This window comes from Synchiropus splendidus, chromosome 18, assembly GCF_027744825.2.
Source record: "Synchiropus splendidus isolate RoL2022-P1 chromosome 18, RoL_Sspl_1.0, whole genome shotgun sequence".
In the NCBI taxonomy this organism is placed as follows: domain Eukaryota; kingdom Metazoa; phylum Chordata; class Actinopteri; order Syngnathiformes; family Callionymidae; genus Synchiropus; species Synchiropus splendidus.
The window spans coordinates 14,598,249-14,622,538 of NC_071351.1; the positions used below are offsets into that span (position 1 = coordinate 14,598,249).

Genomic DNA, 24,290 nt, shown 5'->3' on the forward strand with positions numbered 1-24,290 from the left:
CTACACCCCCCTTCCACAGACAACCTTTTAAGCAATCATCCTACATGTCTTTTTACTCTCCCTCAAGGAATAAATCCATCTTTTCAGCCCTCTAAAATAAGCCATGGAGAGAAAGAAGAAATTGTGAGGCAGCCCTGCAGTCATAACATGTGTGATCAGTAACGATAGTTTCAATAAAGCTCCAAGTCACCATCACCCTTCCGACTGCGAAATCAGAAGTGACGGCCCCTAACATGGCCCTGCGCCCCTTCCTGTCTCCAGCTCGGACATATACACACACAAAGAAATGCCCCCGTCACACACGTATCCGACCACTGAACACATAAAGCAGGCGTGCCAAACCTGAAATCCCTCACATTCACACGCTTAGCAGAGTCGTTGTAAGCGTCACAGCCAGTTTATCCCGGTCGCATCACGACAAAGTCACTTTAGGCTTCGGCCAGACGAGTAAAGTGATGAGACGTGTGATGGAGTGAGAGGACAGGGCTTCTTCCTCCTTGTATTTCTCTTAACACAGTCTGTCCCTCCGAGCCACTTCCATGCCTACTGGACCACACAAGTTGGACAAAAAGGTCTTTCTCAATCACAGCAATCCCTGAGTTGGGAACGCTGGAATCAAGTGTGATTAAACATGTATCCATCAGACTAGCATTTACCTAGTATTTCCAATGAGATCGCTGTTTGACTTTTTAAAACCTAGTAGTGGGACTTTTAAGCAAGAATTGCAGACAGCACCTCTTGCTATCAAGCTAAACCTCCTCACTTCAAGTTATCAAATGCATTTGCATTGTAGAGGAAACGTTCTGAGGAAACCGCCGGACCTTTCTTGACAATGACATATAATCGCTTAAAAAAAAAAAGTATTCCACAGCCTGATAAGTAAACTTAATTTCCGTGTCAAATCTACATATGAGTGATTATGACCGCCTGCGTCTCTGGCTCTTTCACACCTTCAGTCTCACACATTCACAAAATCTCTTCGGGGCTTTCCCCTCCAAATGCATTTCTCAGCAAAGTAAAAAAAGGTTAACTTGCCTGTTCAGTTCAATTACCATGTGATCTGTTGGAAACATGGTTTTAAAATTATATCAGCGTCATGCTTACTTCACTGGCTCAAATCTGAGCTCCAATACTGTTAATGATACGAATTAATTTGAATAACGTTTTTCTTTATCAACAACTTATCTTGGCCATAAAATCCAAACAAAGTAAATGAAGTAGCTTTCATATGTCTTTATTTTAAAGTTATAGTGCCTTTGATTCTGGTGCGTTCAGTGCAGTCAAAGGTTCAAAAGAGAAAAAGTTGGTGAACAGGTCTCTTAATGAGATAATAAAAACATATTTTTGGGTTGATATGAAAAATAGTAAGGGTTCTTTTTGCTCTTGGCCATTCAAACGCCATGAGAAAGTTAAAAATACCTGATATATCTGTTGAACATATCATATTTACGTTCATCTTATCTAATTTTTACTTGGTCAACAAAAATAAACTTTCCCATGTAACATGTTTTTCAGACAAGTCACACAAAAATATGTGAAAGAAATATATGGGAGCATATCATAGCCATCAGATAAACTTGTCGAATATGATTTCCATAGAGATATAACTGAAAATATGATGTTCCGATACCAACTATCACCAAACGTTTGATGGCGACAAAACAGTAATCGCGTACACGTTGAAAAACAGGCAAATATATGACACATATTTGGAACATATGCTCTTGTTATTAATCACAGGTACAAAAAATAAAAACAAATTCTGGTGATAAAGTAAGATGAAAATTAACTTATCTTATCATCCATCTCCAAGTCAACTTTCACTGACATTTTCAGCAACAAACGAAAACTCCCTTTATGCAGCACAGCAAACTAAAAAGCCGAGCATCTGTAAAAGCAGGTTTGCATGTCCACGCAAAATGAATTATGTATAATGTAAAGGCTTCAAAACCAAATAAATATCAGCCTTAAGGAAAATGATATTAAGAAAGTTTCTCTGACACGGTATGCTAATATTGGTGATAAATTAAAAGGTACAAAAATACAGAACGTGTTTACTTCAGCAGGAGGGAAAAGCGCAGCATGCATAAGTAGAAATAAAATTAAATTCAGCAGCACAAAAGATGCACAATAACTCAGAGTCCTGGCAGTGGAGGTGAGCTGTTGGATAAATAAGTGGTTTCTCTTTGTAATTGCTCTTCAACAGGAGTTAAAAGTTAAGACTACAGGCCACGTTACAAGGATTTTTATTTATTTCCTGAAATGTCAGCTGCAAGATGAATCCCCCATTCAAACATGTGGTATAAGAGATTTTTGTGCCAAATAATATGATGACAATAATGTTGTATGTTTTTCGCCAGAAAAAAAAAAATCGTAAATTTCTAATATCAGAGTAAATGAAGTAACTGAATTAAATAGTGAAAAAATAATGCAATTTGATTGATAGATTTTATAAAAAAGAATTATAACCATACAATCACTGACTAAATTAATAATGAATATGAATGACAGACATAAGAAGAACGCCTAATTATTTGCTTTGCTAACTTAAATCTCGGCCATTAAAGTTAAGTTACAGCTGAAAGCTTTCAGAAACAAAGCTAAAAATAAAAATAAGTACAAAAGTGACAGCAGAAAGAAAGAGATGAAAGACAGGAAGGGAGGACGAGCCAATATTTTTAAACAGCTTTGCTTCCACTCAACTGGGCATCAAGGCCATTATCCTGGGGTTAATCCCCAATCCGACGGAGCTGGCAGCCTTCCGGGACAAGTCAGGGTGACAGCCCATCAACAGCACAGACATGAACGAAAATAACACAGCGCTCATACCTACAGAGGCCCTCAGCCCGACAAGCAATTAAAAAACTACCCTCTAATCCGCCCAAAGAGTTCATTCTTCACCTCTTGTGTTTTTCAAATGTCTGATTTTATCTCACTCTTGTTCCTGTCACAAACATGTACAGCCCATCTGCCCATCATCCACTCACTCCTCATTCCCATTCTCTCTGTGTGTTCCACATCCGCTCCTGCTTTCTCCACCTGCTCTCTGTTTTGTTGGCCGGCAACCAAAAAGAAAAGGTGGAGGAAGAGATTGACTCTAAGAAGGATAGCCATGTCATGTGGAGAGGGACCAAAGAGGATCCAGGAGGTTTAGGGAGACTTAAGAGTTGCTTTTCTTCGCTCAACCACCCTTGCACTCGCCACCTAAAAACAAAAACCAGGAGCCTGCACAACAACACCCGAACACCTGAGCGCCTCCGACTCTTTTTGTCAACCTCCGACACCTTCAAAACAATCACTCCTTCCACGGTTCTCTCTTTTCTGCTGCCATCGTTGGCCACACAGAGGTGTTAATCCTCATGTGATCTTATGTAAATCCAGATCATCCCCGAGTGGACATAAAAAAGGTGTAACTCTAAGAAGTTTACATGAAGGTCCTGAACGCAGATGGCTCCTTTATCCTCCGTTGACCTGCAAAGTGCCAGTGATAGCGTTTAACGTCTTTTTGCTTTTCTAGATTGAGACACAATTTTCACTCATCAGTGACGGCATGATAAACTAGACTTTTAACACATCGTATGAAAGTCGTCTGGTGTTATCCAATTGGAAAACACATGAACAGGCCTACACCAAAGTGACACACCTCTCCAGTCCAGACTAATATGCTCATCTCAAGTGAGTCCACAGTTCGTTGGGTGGTCGCAACAAAACATTAATGGTGATCTGCTACAGAAACATCCACTGCGTCGCAGTGTTCGCGGAATGCCTGGCTGGTGCTACAACCAGGACACATCTGGCGCCTACACCTCCTAAAACTCGTCTCATTGTTGTCTATTTGATGACACACACGCGCAAACAGCACAAGTGTGACCTCGTAATATTCATAAGATAAACACAATAATTTAACAGGATGGTCTCAGTTTGGTGATAAATAAAAAGCAATGTTTGACAAGTCAAAACATCCAGAGCTTGCACTTGTAGTTCCGCTAAAAGCTGTAGTCACTACAGAATTTAATAATGAAACATCTAATTATCACTGTTGGAGGAAGACAGTTGAGATGGTGAATGTTCAGGAGAGAGATTTGACCAAGGATGGAGAGGAGTGAAGAAAGACTGCAGAGAGTCAAACAAGCGAAACAGAAAGGGTGGAACCGGCTACATTTACAAACAGAGGCGGAAACCAGATTGAGTGAAGACCTGCCACTCAAATGTCAAACCATCTCTCATTGACAGAATTCGAATGAGCGGAACTTTCTCACTGAAGCCTACTTGAAATGTTTTGTCGATAGATTGGGAAGTTTCTTAAATACACATAAAATGTTTGGCTTATTCATCATTTGTCATGGCATGTGCAGATAGTAAACATAACTTAATAATTTTTGATAATATTTTTTTTGTCATGGTAAAACTGTCAGCATTATGTAAGACTATTTAGATTGATGATTAAGTAAATTATACTTTTTTGCCTCAAATGCTCCTAGTCTAAAAAAAAAAGCTAACAGGTCAGGTGGGAAATATTTGTTCTGCATTAAGCTCTCACCGGAAAAAAACTTTCCTCAAGAGTTCTTGGGTTGGATTACACCGTGGATCCGACCTCTAAAGTCATTGCAAGTACATGTGCAATCCGAGGCAAAGCTGTTAACATCCGTCCAATTGCATGTTGGAGAAGAACAAAACAAACATGTTATCCTGGTAAGTCACCGAGCTGCTTTTAATGCAAATGAGATTGAGTCGGTCAGATTAGAGCTGCCTTTATTGGTTTGATTGTGGATTACCAAAAGGACAGTTTTAAATCACTTGTCCCACAGACATCCAACTGCTTCAGAATGTTTATCATGAGAGGCACAAAACTTACATTTTCGGGTCATCCTGAGCCAGAAGATACTAAGGTCACTAAATTGGCGATCTGTAAATTCTTATTTATTTGCTTTTCTACATTATATGTCAATTATTCTTAGTATATATTAGAGCGAGCGGGTGTCTGCTGGACTGGTGACCAGTCCAGAGTCCAGAAGCAGATTTGCAACACTCCACCTTCAGTCACAAATCCTGTAAAGAAATCCCCTGAGCTCAGAGCATGAATCAAAGTGATGTGTATTGAAAAAGGTTGCACAAACCAAATTATCAATGACCTTTAACTTGCTTTCGCGCCCAGAAAAAAAGACTTTTTTAATGAGCATGCGAGGATTCAAAACTGTCAATGCCGATTGATGTGTAGACGCTGCTCCAAATGTGTCTAACAAATTATAACCAAGTTAAGAAAAAGCACATTTTTTTATTCACACTTTAACCATTATTAAGTTGCAAAAACTGTAGATTTTCAGTCACTTTATATAAACTAGTTAGTAAGTTTAACAAGTGAAAGGGGAACCAAAATGGCAACTCGTCCTTACAAGTGTGTGTGCAGACTGATTCTATTAGCCTTTGTAAAACCAGGTGGCTGTGTCGGAAAACAGACAGACGTCTTATTCACCTACTCATGTATAGAGTGAAGCAATAAAACGACTGAAGATTCAGTCCGCACTGACAAGTATGACAGACATCCTTCACCGCCCCTCTGCAAATATTGAGAGACTTCACCCCCTGCAAATCCAGCGTACAAACACCTCCGAGCGCAAACAAACAGGAAAAACTTAATTTCACTGTATTAACCGAGTCCTTAAAATCCACCCTTGTTTGGGGCTGACTGAGCAGCGCAGCACTTTACGTCTACAGACTGTTTATAAAAACATATTGGGATGAAACTGCCCAAGGCCGACTTGTCACTCATCAAGCTGATCAAACCGAATACAACAGTGATAATTCCCTCATGCCTTCTCTCTAATCTGTCTTTCAAAAGCAGGAAAAAAGACGGTGAGATAAAGGGAGAGACATCAACCAGAGAGAGGAGCATCTAAATATAGATAGACTCGTATTTGGGAGTCAGGAGAGACAAAAGAAAGTGGACGGGACACCAAAGACGAAAGAGGTAAAAAATTGGGGAAGGAGGAGCGGTGGCAAACAAAGACAGCAGACTAAAATTAGCACTTTTGAGTCAAAGTTGGTCGGGAAAACATTGACAAATTTTCTCAAATTTAATCAACTTATAGATTAACTGGCTTTTACAGGATCTCTCCACAATAGTGTCTCAATACTAATATCAAATCCCGTCTTTAAATTGGAAGATTGGGGAATGCTTTTACATGTTGAGATCTAACACGATGTGCAAGTGTAGGAAAAACGGTGCAACTAAAACGTGACTCCTGCTATTAACTTCGGTCTAGAACTCTCATTGCACTGAGAACACTTTTCCAGGCATCAGTGAAACCTCAACTTCCACAGCTTGCTGTTGAAAAGGATGTCGCCTCCAAGATCGGGTCGCTGATAAGCAGTTGAAGATGAGTATCTGATTTAAAGCCTGTGATTCTATTAAGCACTTTGTGTTCCTTTAAGCAGAAAGAGGCTGAGCTCCTGACACCTATTCAAAAAATGATGTTGCTCCGCCCATATTTTACTTCTGAGTGTGTCCGTCCACGCATTCAACAGTTCCTCACTGAGCACACATGTTGTTCTAGGGCAAATACAATGTTTTGCACTTTGAGGAGGTAAACATAAACAGTATGTACGTACATGCTGTTCATGGATCTATTGTACTAAGTTCCTGTCTTCGCCTTTGCTTTCACGCCAAGAAGTGAATGGGGTTCCTGATAAACATCTATAGGTCTCACAGTATGCGCAACAAATTCTAAAAAAAAAGGTATTGCTCAGGTAGGTGGTAACCAATCTGTCTCAGGGAGTACAGCAGCTCACTCCAAAAAATGCAGTGGACATGCACTTCCTGATGACTTCAACAAAACATATGTTCATGTCAAGTTCTGTCTTGGTTGTTCAAGATGTTTGAATCGGAACCTGGTATCTGAGGCTGAAAGCCCACCCCCCGCACATAAGCCAAAAAAAGGAGAACTACTTAAAGAGTTGTCACGACCAACCACATGAGGGAGATAAATGAGGAAGGAAAAGGTGCAAAACTACACCCATTGTCTGACCAGAACGATTCCCATGTTTAATTTCATGAACATTTTGAGGAAGTGGAAAAATTCCACATTTTGAGGTAGTGTCACCTCACCTGCTTTGTGACACGCCACAGTGCAAGACAGTTGGGAGGAGTGAAAAGAGGATAGCAGAAGTGAGGCAGGGAGGATGCTGTGGTGAGATTAAAAAGAGCAGGGCAAGGGAAATGACCAGTCGCAGACAAAGGCAGACAGAATGGCAATGAGAGAAAAGAGGAAGAGAGGGGGAAAACAGAGATGAAGAGATGAGGTGAAAGCCCTCTGCCGTGGTGCCGTGTATTCACAACACAACAAAAAAACAGCAACAATGGGACTGGACGTATCTGCTGGTTTTTTGTGAGCACTTGGTGAGTTTGCCCCTTTTCAGTCAAAGGTGTGGATCATATTTCCGTTTTAAACTGGTCAGGTTTTTGGTCAGGTATTTCCCTTCATATAGGCGGCAGAGTTGGAGACATGGTTGGGGAGGCCACAACAAATGTTGGAGAGATAAAAGGTGACAGCCAGTGGAGGTGGCAAAAGAGGACATGAAGATGATGGGGAGTGATGATAGAGGAGCAAGATAGAGTTTTGTGCAGGCTGTGGCAACATCTGATGGGAAATGTAGACATCACTAATCGTCAAAAACACACCAAATATACAAGTATTCCATTATTTGGAGTTTTGTTGGAAAACAAACTGTCATGTTCCGGCATCTTAAACTGCCCCAGTTTTGCCGGTGGTTTGACTAAAAGGATGTCTAAATATGAGCAAGGGTCAGGGGGGAAGGATAAAAATGAGAAAGGGAACAGGGAGAGGGTAAAAATGAGAAAGGGAGTAGAGGAAGGGTAAAAATGAGAAATGGAGTAGGGGAGGCCACAGGAGGCACCTGGCCCACTTAGAGCAGAGGCGGGGGAGGAGAGGTAGGAGACTGAGGAGTGGGAGGGGACAAGCAAAGGAGATAGGAGAAGAGGAGGGGAGAGGAGAGAGAGGGAGAGTAGAGGGCAAGGAGGTACAGCTGGGGACAGAGTAGAGGGCAATGTAAGGACGGGGGCGAGGTGAGAGAGGAGAGGTGAACCGAGGACAGAAAAATGGAATAATAACGGAGGTGAGAGAAGGAGAAGAGCGAGGAGGAAGAAGAGGTGGCCTTGCGATGCTGAGAATGGAGGACGAGTGTGAGGGATGTGCGTCTGTGTGAGCGTGGGAGTCTAAAAAAATGTGACAAAAAAACTAACACCTCACCCAAAGTATGAAAAAGCGGCCACAATGCAGGTCCAATCTCTTCTCCCGGCACGGCGAACAGGCTGCCCATTCCGCTAATATCCCACTAATACCACCCACAGTCCTCGCTCCACCTCACATCAATGAATATTTCATGTCCTGATGGCACTTTTAAAGCAAAAACTAATTAGCAAATCCAAGTTGATCTGGCATTAGTCATATCAGGCCAATTAAAAGCCTGGTCCTACTGTACATGTTAATGGCAGCGAAGTGGAATAATTGTATGCTGAGAATGTTAAACAAGCTTTGTTAGCGGCACTTTAGCTCTCCAGTTCATGGACAGATTACAAAAACTGCACAAAAGCAGGAAGCGTAATCGTCACAAACACAGACATGATCTTCCAAATCAAAGAGAGATCTGGTGAAAGTCATGGAAAATGCGACAACCGACTGATCTTTTCCACAAATGCTGCAAATTCATTCACTGGATGTGATGTTAAAAAAACCTCCTGGCGATTGCTCAGTGCGCAAGTTGTGGTTTAAAAATCCTTAAAACAATACAAAACCTCTTCTAAAATAGCTTTAACTCAGCTTGACAGGTTAGGGTGCTGGTTGCACCGAGGTAGGGGTTGAGAAGCGAACTGAAAATAGGGTTTCACCGATCAATATTAACTCATCATTAGTACGAATCTACTGGCGAACTATCTCAAACGTATTATTCAAGTATGAGTTTAGATTGAGACAGACATCACTGACACATACGCATGGATGCAACAAAAAAAATGACAGGATAACAAGGGCCAGACAGGTGTAGAAGTATATCTTGACTGTGCCTCCGTTTCATCACCCTCTGCCTCCCTCTTCCCCTTCCTCTCTCTTCCTCCCTCTCTCACCTGAGCTTTGATATGGAAATCTATCGCCAGGCTGAGCTTGAGGCTAGTTGACTGTTTCTAAAGATGTATTTGCTCAAAGACGCTCAATTTCTCATCAAATGCTCACACTGTGTGCATAAAAGACTTTGTATTTCAGTGGGAAAATAACAACTAACAGCCTCATCGTGCGTGTGCAGTGCTCTCAGTCAGCACGACTCGAACAAAGAGCTGCTTAAACCTTCAGGTTCGTTGCAGCGTTTGGAGAAAACATAGGTGAAATTATCCAAAGTGTTGATTTAACAGCGCAAACTTTTGTTCCAGACAATCATGAAGAGTATTACAGCTACCTTCTTCTGGAGTTGTACAGTTTAAAGATTCCGACTGCTTTAAATCCTTACATTTTCAAGAGAACATTGCTGACTTTAGAAGGGAAATTAACAAGCTAAAAACATTAAAACTGGCATTACGTTTTACTATAACTATTATATCACAAAAATGTTTCAGGGATGCATTGGCAGACTAAGAGCTTTAAACTTATTTGACGACACAAAAAGACAAGAGACCTTCAATCCCAGACTCCGATCCTGAGCCTCAGATTCGTCAGGTAAGTGTGGGAGAGAACGCTCTGCAAATTGCCTTTGCATAGAAAATTCAGGGACAAAGAACAAAAGGGAAGGAAGTGTGCGCACTCTTTATTGAAATCCTATCGTTGGCGCTTACACAGTCACACACCGTGATGAAATATTAAGTGAAATCGGGGCAATGGAGGGCATCTCTTTTAGCTTAAACTCACCTGTTCACCATGGGGTTTAGGAGGGGGGAGATAGGGATGACAGCTGCTACAAACACAAACATCCCCCCACCTAGTAACCCCACAGGGATTAGGAACACCTGTACTGGTGCTTGCACAATGACCCATAGAAGAGGTTTGGCTAAAAAGCCTTGGTGGATAGAAGAAACTGGGGGATGGTGTCCCCTACAGTTAAATAGATTCACCTGACAGATCAGTTAAGCGTTGAATACGTGAGAGCAGACAAGGTGTGGTGATGTGCGATAATGACCTGCAGATTAATGTCACCTCATAAAAGTACAAATATGTTTTAATAGACGTCTTATTTCTTGGTTAAATGAAGTGTTTTACATTCACACCATCTCCAGGGTTTTATGAAGCAGAGACCGCTTCCACACACACACACACACACACGCGCCGGCCTACAACCACCACCTACTCACCAGCAGTCTAACGCACAATGAAGAGGCAACAATCACGAGTCTTAAACTAACCACCCGAATTCATACCCACTGCCGCGTTATCTCATACAAAGTCCAACCTTTCCACCAACAAGCGGCATGTGCATCTCGCTCTTCCAAGCAACCTCCACCACCTTCATTGAGCACGACGCACAACTTTGGAAAGTTACTTGAAAAATGCCTTTTGTGGATGAGTGAAAAGGCATCAGAGACGTCCACTTGTTTTTATGTTATGTATGTGACAAGCACTTTAACATTCTCTATTTAGGATGATGGCAAGAGTCAACACTGAAAACAGAAGACTTTCTGGAGCAACACTGTAGGGTGTAAGAAAATATTGATATACTCAAATATCGTGATACTTTATTGCACGATATTGCATCAATATTTTTGCTAAGATAAGTCAGCTATATCAATATTTATAGTAAATATATATATTATACTATATAATATACTTGGATATGTAGCAGCATTTGGAAGGTGTTTTGTTGATTAAGGGACGACGAAAACTAACTGAAAACTTGTACATATTGTACTGCATTATCTGTTTTCCTGCCTTAAAATGGTGGGCCTATTACACATTATTTCTCCCAGTAGTCCCTGACTATTACAGATAATCATGATACTTACACCTACTTAGAGAATGTTTTTTTCATTCTTTAAGATAGCGCTGCATAATATATACTAATCTTAACTCAACAGATATGGAATTTTCATGTGTGTTTAAAGGATTTAAAATTAGCCTCTGGCTTATTTTGAGGACATTTAACAAACTTTTTATTGCTCTTTTTGACACCATTCAAGGAAAACACACTTCCCTCGTGACGCAGGGAGTGTCGACCACGACTTAGTTGGAATGCATGTCAAAGTTACATCAAGTAAAAGTCACGCACACAGTCTGTGTCGCACCATTGTTAGCGCACCACTTCTTGAGCGATCCATCTTTCATAACAAGAGGAACACTTAACAGTGGGAATTTCCTGCATGCCTTCGTCCGCTGTCAAGTTCAAAACCCCCCCAAAAATAGGTGGAATTTGTCGTTTACCATTGGACTGCACACGTACGATTTCTTTACCAATACAAGCAAACAGAAAAGGTCCCACTTAATTTTAAAAACCTGTTTCAGCAGCCAATTTAAATATAAAAGCCGGGAGAGCGTTTGATTGTCTCTGGGGAGTTTTACTTAGTTTTCACTCACGCACAAACACACCTACATGCAGGCTCACACAATCCTATAATAATTGAATAATTGAATAAAAGGCTGTGCAGGGGCTTATCATATCAAGTCCAGAACCTTAGCATAACAAGAGGCAGGGCAAAACAAGCAGACAAATCCAGTGGGGCCTTAAGACAATTTGGGAAAATCGCTCAATGGTCTCTTAATCCCAGAGATCCAGTTAGCCATTGTCAAACACACACAGACACAAACATTATTATTTTGGGGCAGCAGTTACCTTTGTTTGTTAGAATGGCGAGTTACACACAGCAGCCATTAGCAGAGTAGAATAGAACGAAAAAGATTGAGAAGTTTTCTAAAAAGTCCTGACTTGTTAAATTATAGTTATTGTTCACATAATCTTCTATTGGGTGTTTTTGGACTGGTCTACAGATCAACTATCGAAGTGCGCCATCAGAACTTAGTGTCACATAAATGTGTGCAGGAAATCAGATTTTACATGGATGAAGAAATAAACAAGCAAATGTGACGTGAACGTGATCAAAAAGAGCTGCAGCTGAAGGCAACTTTTTCCGTTGAGTCCGTGCTGTAAAAGCCTTCCTGACACTCCTGGTTATTATTTAAGTTGACATCATCTCTGAAGGTGAAGTTGACAGGATGAGCTTTAAATATCAATACCAAGAGTAAGCTGATGGCAAGTGTAAGCGAAAACGAATAAAGCGTGGATGTTCCCTGGTCCTGGGTGGAAAACGGAGATGGTGAGAATTGACTGGTGTGAGAGAGCAGACAGGAGAGAGACGCTTTCAGCTCCAGTCACCAATAAACACAAATCACTTGACGGCACACATACGAACAGGATCGGATGATTGAAAACAGCACATCAGCAATTAGAGAAATTACCCTGGCGAACATCCCCCACACTCATTCATTCACCAGCTGGAGAAATCCCCCTTTTTTGGGAGGTTAATTAGGTGGATCAGGAGGAGATCCGCGTGTGACAACTATATATAGAGAAAATAAATTGAACTATTGTGTGATACATACAGAGAGGAATCCAACTTTTCACCATTCATTTTGCAAAACTTCACTGAATACACATCACATTGGCCAACAACTAAATAATAATTTTAAAAAAATGCAAGTGTATGATTATATAAGCAACGTATATGGCGTAATATCCTTTTGAGGCTTAACTGGGGCACAACTGCGACATCTTCTCTAACACACAAATGGCATTTCAAATGTAGTCTTCGTTAGAAAGTGCAAGCCTGATGCGTGTCATAGAAAAATGTGTCAACCATTCAAAAGCAATTTCTATTCTCTTAAATATCCATCTTCACCATCTACACATTATTCAATAACCATGAACAGCTTTAATCAATTTGAGCGTGTGTTTTCTCTTTCTGTCAATTTAGATTTCATCTAATATAACAAACATAGACAGTGCAAAAAGAATACAGGGTTTGACAAATGGTCATTTGAGACACCTGTCTGTGTTAAGCTCCTGATGTTCGTAATCCAAGTGCTTTGACTGAGTTGTTTTAAGTAGCTAAAAAACATTCGCAGTGGGATCAAGTTGGCTGAGAAGTGATCCAAAAGTTGTTCAGAAATAAATTTGGTTTAGTTTTATGAAACATCAAAACCAGACATGAAGCTTAATCGACTTAAGCAAAAAAATGGAGAAAAACTTCACATAAAAGAAATACTAACTGTGGGCGGTAAAAGTCGCGAGCATAAATTCTAGTAAATGTATTCGTAAATCGACTCAAATTTTGGTGAAAAGGCAGGAAGCGAGTGAGTGACAGCTCTCAGCACGCGCTCGGACGGTCAGCTGGCTGTCAATCAGCAGGTACTTTCACCGCGGCCGTATTCTGTGTCATAACGCGCGTTCACTGTCGACAAAAACACGCACTCGGGCCTTTAAATATAATAAGTTTGCATCACCGACTGTTTAAAACAGTAACAATGACGCGATTTGACTGGTTTTAACGTGACAACTGCTGCCACTGAAACTGAGAAATACAGACGCAGGTTTCTGAATGAAACCTGTTGGCTATGAAAAACCTGGATTGTGTTGCTAACACAGGGAAGTCAGACGTACCTGTTACCCCATGGGGTCCGGGGTGGACGGTGTCGCGTCTGCCGATCTGCTGTCTGGGGGGAGCAGCGGAGGGGATGTCCAGAGCTCCGTGCGGTCCTTCCTCTCCCCGGTACGCCTTCTTTAAAGTGTAATTCCCCCTGTTGTCTCCCACTCCCCGCTATTCCACCACCAGCCCCTTTTTTCTTGCTCTTTCCCTCCCCTGCTTTTCCGTGTCTTGGTATCAGGAGCCTCCCCCTCCTCCCCTCCTCTTCCTCCTCCCCTGCGCGACGTCTAGGTCTCTCTCCTCCGCTCTCTCTTTCTCGCCGTGCACCCCATCTGATCCCTTTCACACAACTCATTCAGCATCCGATCATATATATCAGACATATTATTAATAATAGAAATGAGAACTCCGACTTGTTGCTGTAGTTGTTGTTGACTTACTCCCCCCTGTGGTGAATCCTAGTAGTTCTGGCAAGAACATGTAGAGCACTACTTTCTAATTTTAACACTTAAAATATCTCCTGATCAGTTGGGATGGTGGTCAGTTGGATTCATTCACCGCACAAGAATGACAGATTTTAAGCCTAACCATTCATTTATTTCATTCTAAAAAAAAAAAATCCAAAATGAGAGCTCAAAGTAGAACTGCCACATTTGTTTGGACGCATCATGAACGCAGGCTTCGGTATTCCCAGGAAGTTCAACTGGATGAAGGTCAGGCGTCTCCCTGGAACAGCAGGAGAGGGTTCCTGGGGAGAGGGAAGCGTACTCTTTTTTTTTTACTCTCTGCCCTGTGTAATCCACCCTATGAAGCGCTGGAAAATTTATGGCATCATTGAGTGAGATTTCATCCCTAGAATACATTGAACAATATGAGAGGTTTACGCCAGATATGTCATTAATAAATACAATAATTTGAGATTAACTTAAGTGGTAGCGATGAGGATCTGTTCACAAAATCTGTGGCTATGACAGTAAATTCATGGATCTTTCGCCAAGGCTTTTTGAATCACCTGCACGAGGACCAAATACATGGAGGACATCCCAGATGCTACAGATAATGATCCAGTGACCCTGCGAATAGAAGCAGAGGCAATGAATAAAAATAAATAATATAATGTAAAAAATAAATTCTACTAAAGCAAGAACTTAGTTTCATGCAGAATATTACTCAAACTAGTTTGCTGAGATGCACAGGAAACCTGCTCTGATTTTACTCGACGACTAGAACTATAGTTGCGTTTCTAGTTTTTCACAGTTACGGTGGAAAACACCTTGAGAACCATGTGATGTGAGGCAGCATTACAAGCCAATTTTTTGGGGGATTGTCCAGGGGAATTCCACCAGCCTCTCTATACACCTTCATTCACCTTTCATATTCAGTTTGTTATCTTCAAACAGAGAATAGAACAGAGCATATTGTAACTATGTTGGTGTTGTCTTTATTTACTGCATACTTTTACTCCAATGTGGAGAACTTTACATAGGTAGTTTGTCAATACATATGAACACATCCAATCATACTCTCGTATGGACGTTTCAGTTGCAATTCATTGACATGGTTGGCACCCAAAGCAACCCAGAAGAACCCTTTCTAGCACTGTAGAAAATGGCTTCTAGACAATGACTCAAACTCCTGTGTGAGAGTCGATTGCAAAAATGTTGGTTGAATTCAGTGACATAACTTCTACTCATTGACTTCCACACAGTTGGGTCTCGGGGGCAGAAGCTGAAGTAAAGACACATTCCACTTCCCAGAAACGGATTCTTATGGAGGAATATTCATGTATCCAGGTCAAATGGAATCTCTCAGGGAGGAGCAGCAGTTGAGTGTCTCCCAAGCATCATCCCCTCCGTCTCTCCTGAGTCCAAGCACCCTGCAGAGGCTCATTTCGGCACGATCGTATTTATAATCGTCCAGAATGCTAAGACTCAAATACATCCCTCCAACATCTCAGAACCTCAAGTACTAACTCTCATGGTCACAGATGCTGGAACCAATCCAGATCTAGTTGCTGCCAACAACTTGATAGAGGCAGCAGTACCGTCACAAAAAGTAAACATGATGATGTTCCACTGAAAAGTTTCATAAGGGGTTATTCAAAGACTTCAATTTCCATTGTGAAACATGTTTTTGTAGAGTAGTTTTGGATCAACCAACAGCTCTGCCAAAGCACTCATTGTTTTTTAGATGCATTTAGAGAAAGACGTGTGGGCGTCACTGCCCATGTGAGTGTGTGTGCTAATGGGGAACTGTTGACAGGCTGGTTTCTTGGTGTGTGTGTGTGTGTGTGTGTGTGTAAGCTGCAATCATGAATTGATGTAGTTTTGAGGAAGTGGGAGGTGTGGGGGAGGCTGTCGAAAGTCAAGCATGTAGATTGCATGTTTGCATACGTGCAAACGTGTGCACGTCCTTGTGTGCGTGTGTTTTACTCCACGCAGCAGGGGGTAGAGTGAGACCTCCATCAGTCTCGAGGTTTGGCTGCCAACTGTTGGATAACACCGAATATCGGGCCGAGTGGATTAGGGCTGTAGGTCTGTAACTCTGTGGCAGAGATCGCATTTGTACAAACACACACACAGACACATTCGCTGGGATAGGCCTGCAAACACAATCCCGTCTGAAACAAGCTGCTTTGCTCAAAGCTCCCACACGCCAGTTGGCCTTCCCCTCGACTAACACGACAGGCACGGCCTCTGCAGACCCCTGCATCCTCACCCCCTCCCGCTCATCTTCTCCCCTGCTTCTCCTCTGCCTGCTCATCAGATGGGTTTAGTTGTCATTAGGCCACTTACACATGTATTCAGTCCCAGAAACACTCATCCCAGCAATCCACTCATGAGGGAGAGCAGCGGAGTGAGGGGCTGCCGGGAATTCTGAACAATGGATTTCGGGCCTGTGCGAATATGGCACTCGTGTTTGGGAAGAGTCCTTGAAACACAAGGTGGTGTGTGCATGTGTGTTTGCATTGAGGGGGGTCAGTCATGCCAAACTGAATTGCTGCGAACCCAGAGCGATAGTCTTCTATCGTAATGCATTGCTTTGAGAGAACCACAAGAGAGCAACAGTGATAATGCTGCTCCTTGGACTTCAAGATGGATCTGAACAATCATAGCCAACTGCCAAAAAGTCACGCATGGGGCTTCAATGACAGCTCTCAATGTACTGTATGATTCCATGATCCGTTCATCTCGTGACGGTAAGCTAACTCAAGTGTACCACTTAAAGGTGACCGGTTGGGAGACATTATCCTCGCCTGATATTCATGACTTGTGATATGACACAGCTGGACTGAGGACACTATTCTACGCAAACTGTCAGAGGTTCTGTTGCTGAGTTCTGGACCAGTTGAAGGCATGATAGAGATTTCTTGTTGATGCCAGTTTGGACAGAATGACAGTAATCCAGATGGGATAATACGAACGCATAAATAAGTCACGTAGGAGCATTATATTTTTTTTTCACATGTATTATATTGTTGTATGACTATTATGTCACGTCTTGTTACTTGTTACACTGCATGCAATTCCGTCAATATTACCTCTTACATGGTACAGAGATTGAAAAGGAGCAGAGTGCAAGAACAGTTGTTATAGTTTCTGCCCCTGATTCCCACTTTCCCTCTTTTCAGATTTCAGATTGCTTGTGTGTACCTGTGTATGACATTGTGTAGTGTTAGATTGTGTGTACTTCTATCTTTGTGAGAACCTGTGTGAGTTTTTAATGATAGAGTGAGGACATTTCTGCAAAGTGAGGACATTTTGGCTGGTCCTCACTTTGTCAAGCCTCAGATTGAGGGTTAAAAGTACAAAATGGCTGGGTTATTATACTTGGGTTTCAGTTTGGTTAAGAGTAAAGGTTAAGTTAAGCCATTTGTTTTAGATGGGTAGGTTTAGAGGGAGTTGCTGGGGATAGGGTTATGTTAATATATGTCAATGACGGTACTGAGTAAGATAGGAAGACAAACGTGTGCGTGTGAGAGAGACTAACTGTCAGTCAGTTTTGACTATTGAAAGTCAATGATCTAATGGAGACCAGGAGTTTTGGACTCAACGTGTTGCGTATTTAGGGCTATTTCTGTGCGGAAAAGAGTGAGGAAATTTTGAGCCATCTGATAAGCATTGTCTTAAAGACCAGCTGGGACAGCAGCGACACATTGAGAGTCGCTCATGAGTGGGTAAACGTGTGGTCCAAGAGTGTCGAAAAATAAATGACTCAGTCAAGAGGTAGTAAGCAGATGGAAATGGAAACTAAAACAGAGCCTTGCGAAACCCCACAGATAACTTACTTACTCAAACTAGATGCATCCTGTAAAAAGATGTGACAAAAAAGTGCATTATCTTCCATTTAGGATTAAGAGACTTTATGTGGGAAACAATGAAGGGCGTACAATTTATGGGTTGAACTTTCATTCCCCATAGAAACCATGACCTGATCCACTGGATGTTGACCAGCCATCACAAAGGTATTTAGAACAAGTACATAATGGTGTTGTCTATGAGGACACTACCCTGCTATGCTGCCCACAATGTTCTGCATATTAATGTTAATGTTGCGCACCAGTTGCTCATAACACTGAATATTTTGAGGCCAAAAACATAACTTAAATGCCCTTCCCCACGCCCCATGCTGGGAGACACGGCAGTGTAATGGTTTACATGAAATTAAACAACAAAAATCAAACTGCTGTTAAAATAGCACAAGGTGCTTTCATGGCCCCTTGCTCTAGCCTTTGCTATCAATTTACTGAGGGGAACAGCTGTGTGGTGCCGGTGCCATCCAAACCCGACTTGTATAGAAGGTAGAGCCTGCGGCTGAAAGAGCACTATCTCTACCAGGTGCAGGCAGGGGATAGGGGGGAGGCTGCACAAAGGAATATTTGGCACAAGGTGTGAGGCAACAATATGTGTGAAGGTGCAGCTTGGTGATACTCAAATCAGTGAGGGATTCTATAAAGAGTCCTCTCTCAGAGAGGCAGAGAACATAAAGATTATTGATGGTCAGGGGGAAGCAAGAAAGGTGTAAGTCGGGAAAAAATGATCAGATTTCTCCGAGAAATCAGGTACAAATGAATGAACTGAAGCAGAATGAATGGAGGTGATGCGATTTAAAGGATGTATAATCTTTTGGAGGCTGCAGAGAATGTGTTTGTGCTCACTGCCCACACATTTTTGTTCCTGTGTTGAGGCAACATGTGGAGGGGGAGGCAGCGTTCACACCGCTGCCTGTCCTTGTGTCACCCACAGGACTTCCAGTCCTCCCTACAGGGGCAGGCCTTTGTGGCTATTGTAGGTTTATGATGGAACGATGCCTCTGGATGTGGCTGCAGATAACGTGATTGTTACCACTCAAGATGTGGTGTTGTATGATAACGATGACTCCTGGCTGACCCTCCGTCGTCTGCATGTGGAGAAGTCGCACATTTGTCCCGCATCGTGACCTGAAATATTCCAGCCTCCTTTTCGTGTCCTGGATTTGAAAGGTTGCTGGCCCCCTCACTGGCTCTTCACTTTATAAAGAATCCAAATCTTTTCCTGTTTGTCATATATTAGCTCTCCACTTTGAATCCTGTATCAAGCTGCCCTCTGCGCCTCTGCACTTTTGCCATCTTTTTTTGCACGTCTACCCTCTTGATCCCATCCTCTGCTATCCTACCCCCTCAAAATCTCATTTACTCTGTAGGAAGTAGTAGGAGGGAAAAAAAAGAGGAGTACAAAATGACCTTCTCTTCCCCGAAGCAAGAACATCTTCTTATTGTGGAGGTCACTGTTTCAGCGCAGCCCCATGCTCTCAACACTACGCTGCTTGTTTTAATGATGCACAAGGAAAGGGAGAATAAGAAAGAGAGGAAGGGGGGAGGAAGATAGGAGGACTGGCTATTCTTTTTTTTTTTTTCAACTGACTCCATTCACCCCCACCCCCTCTTTACCTTCCCTCCACCTCTTGGATGCTGAAAGTGCACCTCTCTTTCCACATCCATCTTGAAAGGTTCTTCTAAACTGTCTAACCTCTCAGCAATATTATATATTATTGCTTGACGCAACCCACACTGAAACCTGGGTTGCTATGCTACAATTATATGACCTCTCATCTCCTCTCCTCCACTGCATTTCCTCTCTCATTCCTTTGGCTTATTTCTGCAGGGAGGCAGAGGAGGAAGGGAAGGCAGGGGGAAGCTGCCCCCTCCCCGTCAAACCTTGCTTTGTCTTATGTGACCTCGTCCAACCTGTTGAGGCTGTTTGTCCTGAGATAGCTGGACGTGCTCGGCCATGACCTTATCTATCCATCCAGCTTTAAATCAGATCTGCGTGGACACTCCCCACCTCCTTGCACCTTCCTCCATCTTTTGAATCAATTTGATTTTCAGACTTATGTTATTCATACCTTCTATTCCATGCATCATCTTGATACATCACTTATATATTCATTCTCCATTGCCATCCACTGATCTCCTTTTTTTCTTTCAATCTATGGATTTATAAAAAAATAACGTCCCACTTGTCCCCTATTGTCCGCCCAACCATACATCTATGAAAGATCATCAACTAATGGATCATCACTTTCATAAATATGGTCAGTAATCCATGCATCCAACCATCAATGATCAATTCATCTACCTATCCTTCTTCTATCCAACCACAGTCACTCATCAACTGTCTATCTACGACGGATCAATGTCCCTATTATCAATGCAAGTATCCATTTATCTCTGAAAGATTAATAATAAATAAATAATAGGTGATCGATTCACCCATCCATTTCAAACAATCTATAGACAATATCTATGACTGACCATCTATTTGAAAAAGTTTTGAGATAACCCTGTCAAAATTCCTTGCTGCATCATCCAACTTCTCAAAAGCTTCCTCCTCCACCGCCTCACCTTCTCCCTCTGCCATCCTCTGCTTCCTCCCTTATCTCTATTGGCCTTGTCTCATGGGGGTCTTTCGTTTTTGTCATAATCACCTTGGAGATTGGGGACCGGTGCCCATGGCAGAGCTGAGTAGAGGAGAGAATGAAGGAGAGCAATGGTTGGGGGTGGAATGGAGGCTGAGATGAGCAGCGAAGCTTCCTGGCAGGGAGGTGGGGGTTATGACGGCTTGTCTGGCTCAGACCCGGCTAATGTGAGGGGACAGCTTTGGCTTCGCCTTAGCCACACTCTCACCGAGAATGCCAGGCAGAGAGGGCTGGAGAAAATAGACGGATCAAGCGCTCTCCTTTTCAGCCGTGCCTTCCTTCCACCCGCACTGACTGCATTTGGAGGCGCGTGGGGCCCCGATGTCACACCCTGTAGGTGTTTAAGCTGCTTATTTACACCAACAAGAGGACGAGATGAGGCAACAGAAGACAGGGGAGCGAACGGGAACTGGAGCTGCAAAAAGAATGGGAGAATAGTATGGAGCTACAAGAAGGTGGGGGCGGGAGGTCACGGTTGTAGGAGGTTGCAACATTCAAATATCTTACTTTGAGTGTTTCACAATGAAAAAAAGGGGAGGAGGGGAAGAGCGAAACTGTAAGCAACATAACTTTTCTCAAGACGAAAACTTTTCACCAACCAACGCTGACATCTCTTCATTCATACTATGAATACAGGTGTGAACCACCTACCCCCCACTACAAGCAAAGGATTAAGGTTCACGTCAACCCCAGGGTTGCACCTGAAGAAGAAAGACAAGCGCCAACTACTGCCTTGATGTCATAACTGAAAATAGGCTTTGCTCCAGGGTAGATATGGGTAGGTTCACCACTTACATTATTGCACATGTAATAGGTCAAAGGCCAACACTTAGCAACTGTTGTGTATCCCCCCCCTCGTCCCCTCTATTTGCCGCTCATGCAGTTTCAACTGGTTTCTCTCATCTCAGCAACCTTCTTGTTGATGCACGCTGGGTCGGTTCTCAGACACTCCCTCCTCAGGTCGCTGACTCTGTTTGTCCTGGACCTTCATTCCTTCATCCCCTCCTCCCCTCCACTCCTCTGCTCTCTGCCTCGCCTGACCAGTTCCTTTAATTTGGTTTCTCATTTTTCTTCTGTACCTCATCCCTTCTCCCTGATGCTATGTGGGGGTAAAGCACAACCCCTCCCACTTGACTATGTTTTTATGCTTGTTTTCCTTGGTGTGTGTGTGTGTGTGTGCATGTGAAATCCCCCATAAGCACCAGACACGTTCATTTGCATGTCTCTTCTTCAAAAATGAAACAGAGTTGGCAGTTGGTAGAACAAACACAACACCTAGCTCACATTTAACATGACTAAAAACTTGTAACTGAACACACCTGCACTTGCTAAGGCTACAAAATGACAACTGTTTTAGCGTCATCAGAGGGCAAAATCTGCAGAATAGAAAATAGAAAAGTGAGGGCCATTAGGTTTTACATGCCTATTATAAGTTCCTAAAAAGAGTCAGGAAATTAAAATGAGTCACAAACACCTTTCACAATTTACTTCTTCCTCTGTCTTAGACAGTTGTGATGATGCTTGCGAGTGTGTTCAACAAGGAAACTGAGCGCTACTGGGTGGTGGGGAGCTTACAGTAAATGGAAACATTTAGGAAAGCAGTGGAGAGATGGACACAAACAGGCAGATCATAGAGGTTTGAATATTACAGCACACTAGGGAGCATCCTGAATAGAGGGAGTGCGGGAGGAAGTGATAACCCTGATCAATACTGGATCTCAGAACCTGCTCAGTGGAGGAAATGAAGAAGAACTTTGTCAAATATTAAGAGTTGTTCCTGAGAGCGGGTGGGATTTATGGAAAAGATGGAGGTGCGAACTTAGAGGGGTCAGGTGAGAAGGGAGAAGACATGAGCTATGCAGTCATGAGCTCCTGACCTCCGCTGACCCCACAGTCAGGAAGGTTCAGAGAGCTGAGGTCTGGGGGGAGGCTTTTAAAAAGGGAGGTTTTATTGATTTGGGTCAATAAGAGATGGAGGAGGGGAAATTAAGTGTGAAGACGAGTAGGGGTCAGCTGACCATCCAAGGACAGTGGAGGCCTTCAGGGTGATAATGGGGCTTCCTCGATCAGCCTCATGCACTAGCTCCGACTACTAAATGTGTTGATGTGAATTGTAATTCATAATCGTTCAGTTGGTTAAAAATAGACCTAAAGTTTGTGATATGATCCAAATGGAAGATTAAGGATTAATAGAAGTACTAACACATAAAAAGCATAATATGAAAGTAGTGAAAGGTATGAACTAAATATACGCATTTTTAATTCAAGGTTTTCAGAAACGGTTTAAATCATTTAAAAGTACATAAATTCATAAAATTATGAGTGAAAAAAACATGCAATATATTAGGTTGTATTACATCTAAATTGTAAACTGTAATGATTGAAAAAATTACAATGTAATAAATATTAATACTTCATAACTTTAATGTCTAGGTCTGGATTAATAGAAACAATTGAATTTAAAAATGTGTTTTTTAATCATGTTATCCAAGGCAAATAATCTGTTGGAAACAGCTGACTCATATTGAGATTGTATGTAAAGTACGTACACATCTTCAGTTTGCACTCATAAATAATGAATCGGAATCAATTCAGTTATGCACAAATGTTTTGTATCACGCGTCCGAAGATGTAATAATGGCTTTCATTCTTGTGCCGCAGTAGAGAGAAAGTTGTGGGATGGTTTTTGGCAGCCGCCACGGCACAGTGGATCATTTAGAATTCTTCATATAGTCACTATCGACTGTGTGAGTGGAGAAACAAAGGAGCTGGTCAGAGCTGCATTTGCATGAACATCATCAGTCACTCTTCGCACACGTCCATCAATATCTGATTTGTCTTCAACCCCCCTGTTCGTGTTCCATCCATCTCACGCACACTCTCCCTTTCCTCAGTCTCCTCACAGTCCAGATGGCCTCGCTGCCCCCACACTCACTCCCCCACATTCACTCACTTCATGATCTCCACCCCTTCTCCTCCTCTGCCCTACAGGAACAGCACACCCTTTACTCCCTTTCAAGAATACCCAGCCCTCTCTGTATCGCCACTGCTGTGCATCAACTCAACGTACACACACATCTTTACTATACGTCCACACACCACAGGCTTGCACACGCCCACTCACACACATCCACAACGCTGTTGGGTAGAAATAGAAAGAACACATTCTCTTACAGACACAGTGCAAAACTTTCTATTGTATTTTCCAACACCACGTAACAACTGCATCTTGAAGTGATGACTCAGCTATACAAGAATAAAATAGCTGTTACAGCATCAGGTTTAAGTTGAGGTGGATTCTTGTGAGGGTGGAAGAGCAAGTGCTTTAACTCACTTGGAGTTTGTAGGCTGTTTTGCTTTTATTTGACTTGTGGTAGTTGACAGATCAGCAAGAGCTCCTCACCAAAAATAAAAGACCTTGGGATAACTTGGTCACAGCAAACCCTAGGCCTGGGGGCCAAACTCGGCCTGCCAACTGATTTTAAGTGGCCAGTACTCTAGCTGGCTTGAAATGAAAGTACGTATTCAAAGCAACAATCTGTTGTGTAGTCAATGGACATTATAAATGTCAAGAATTAAGCGGAAAGCTTCCAAAAAATGTGCAGACAGAGAGGAAGTTGATGCAAGATGGAAAGTAGATATGGTTGGTTTCAAAGACAAAAACCAGAGGCAGAGATGAAGCAGTCAGTAACCACAGCAATGC

General features: G+C 42.4%; 1 protein-coding gene across 4 annotated transcripts in view; it reads right to left on the reverse strand.

Annotated features, from left to right (window-relative positions):
* zbtb46 (zinc finger and BTB domain containing 46) overlaps positions 1 to 13,836 on the reverse strand; it is a 50,967-nt gene extending 37,131 nt beyond the window's left edge. For all 4 annotated transcript variants that reach the window (XM_053849381.1, XM_053849382.1, XM_053849380.1 and 1 more), the window contains exon 1: positions 13,648 to 13,836. The gene's annotated coding sequence lies outside the window, so the exon portion shown is untranslated. The remainder of the gene's footprint in view (positions 1 to 13,647) is intronic.
* Between the last annotated feature and the right edge of the window lie 10,454 nt (positions 13,837 to 24,290).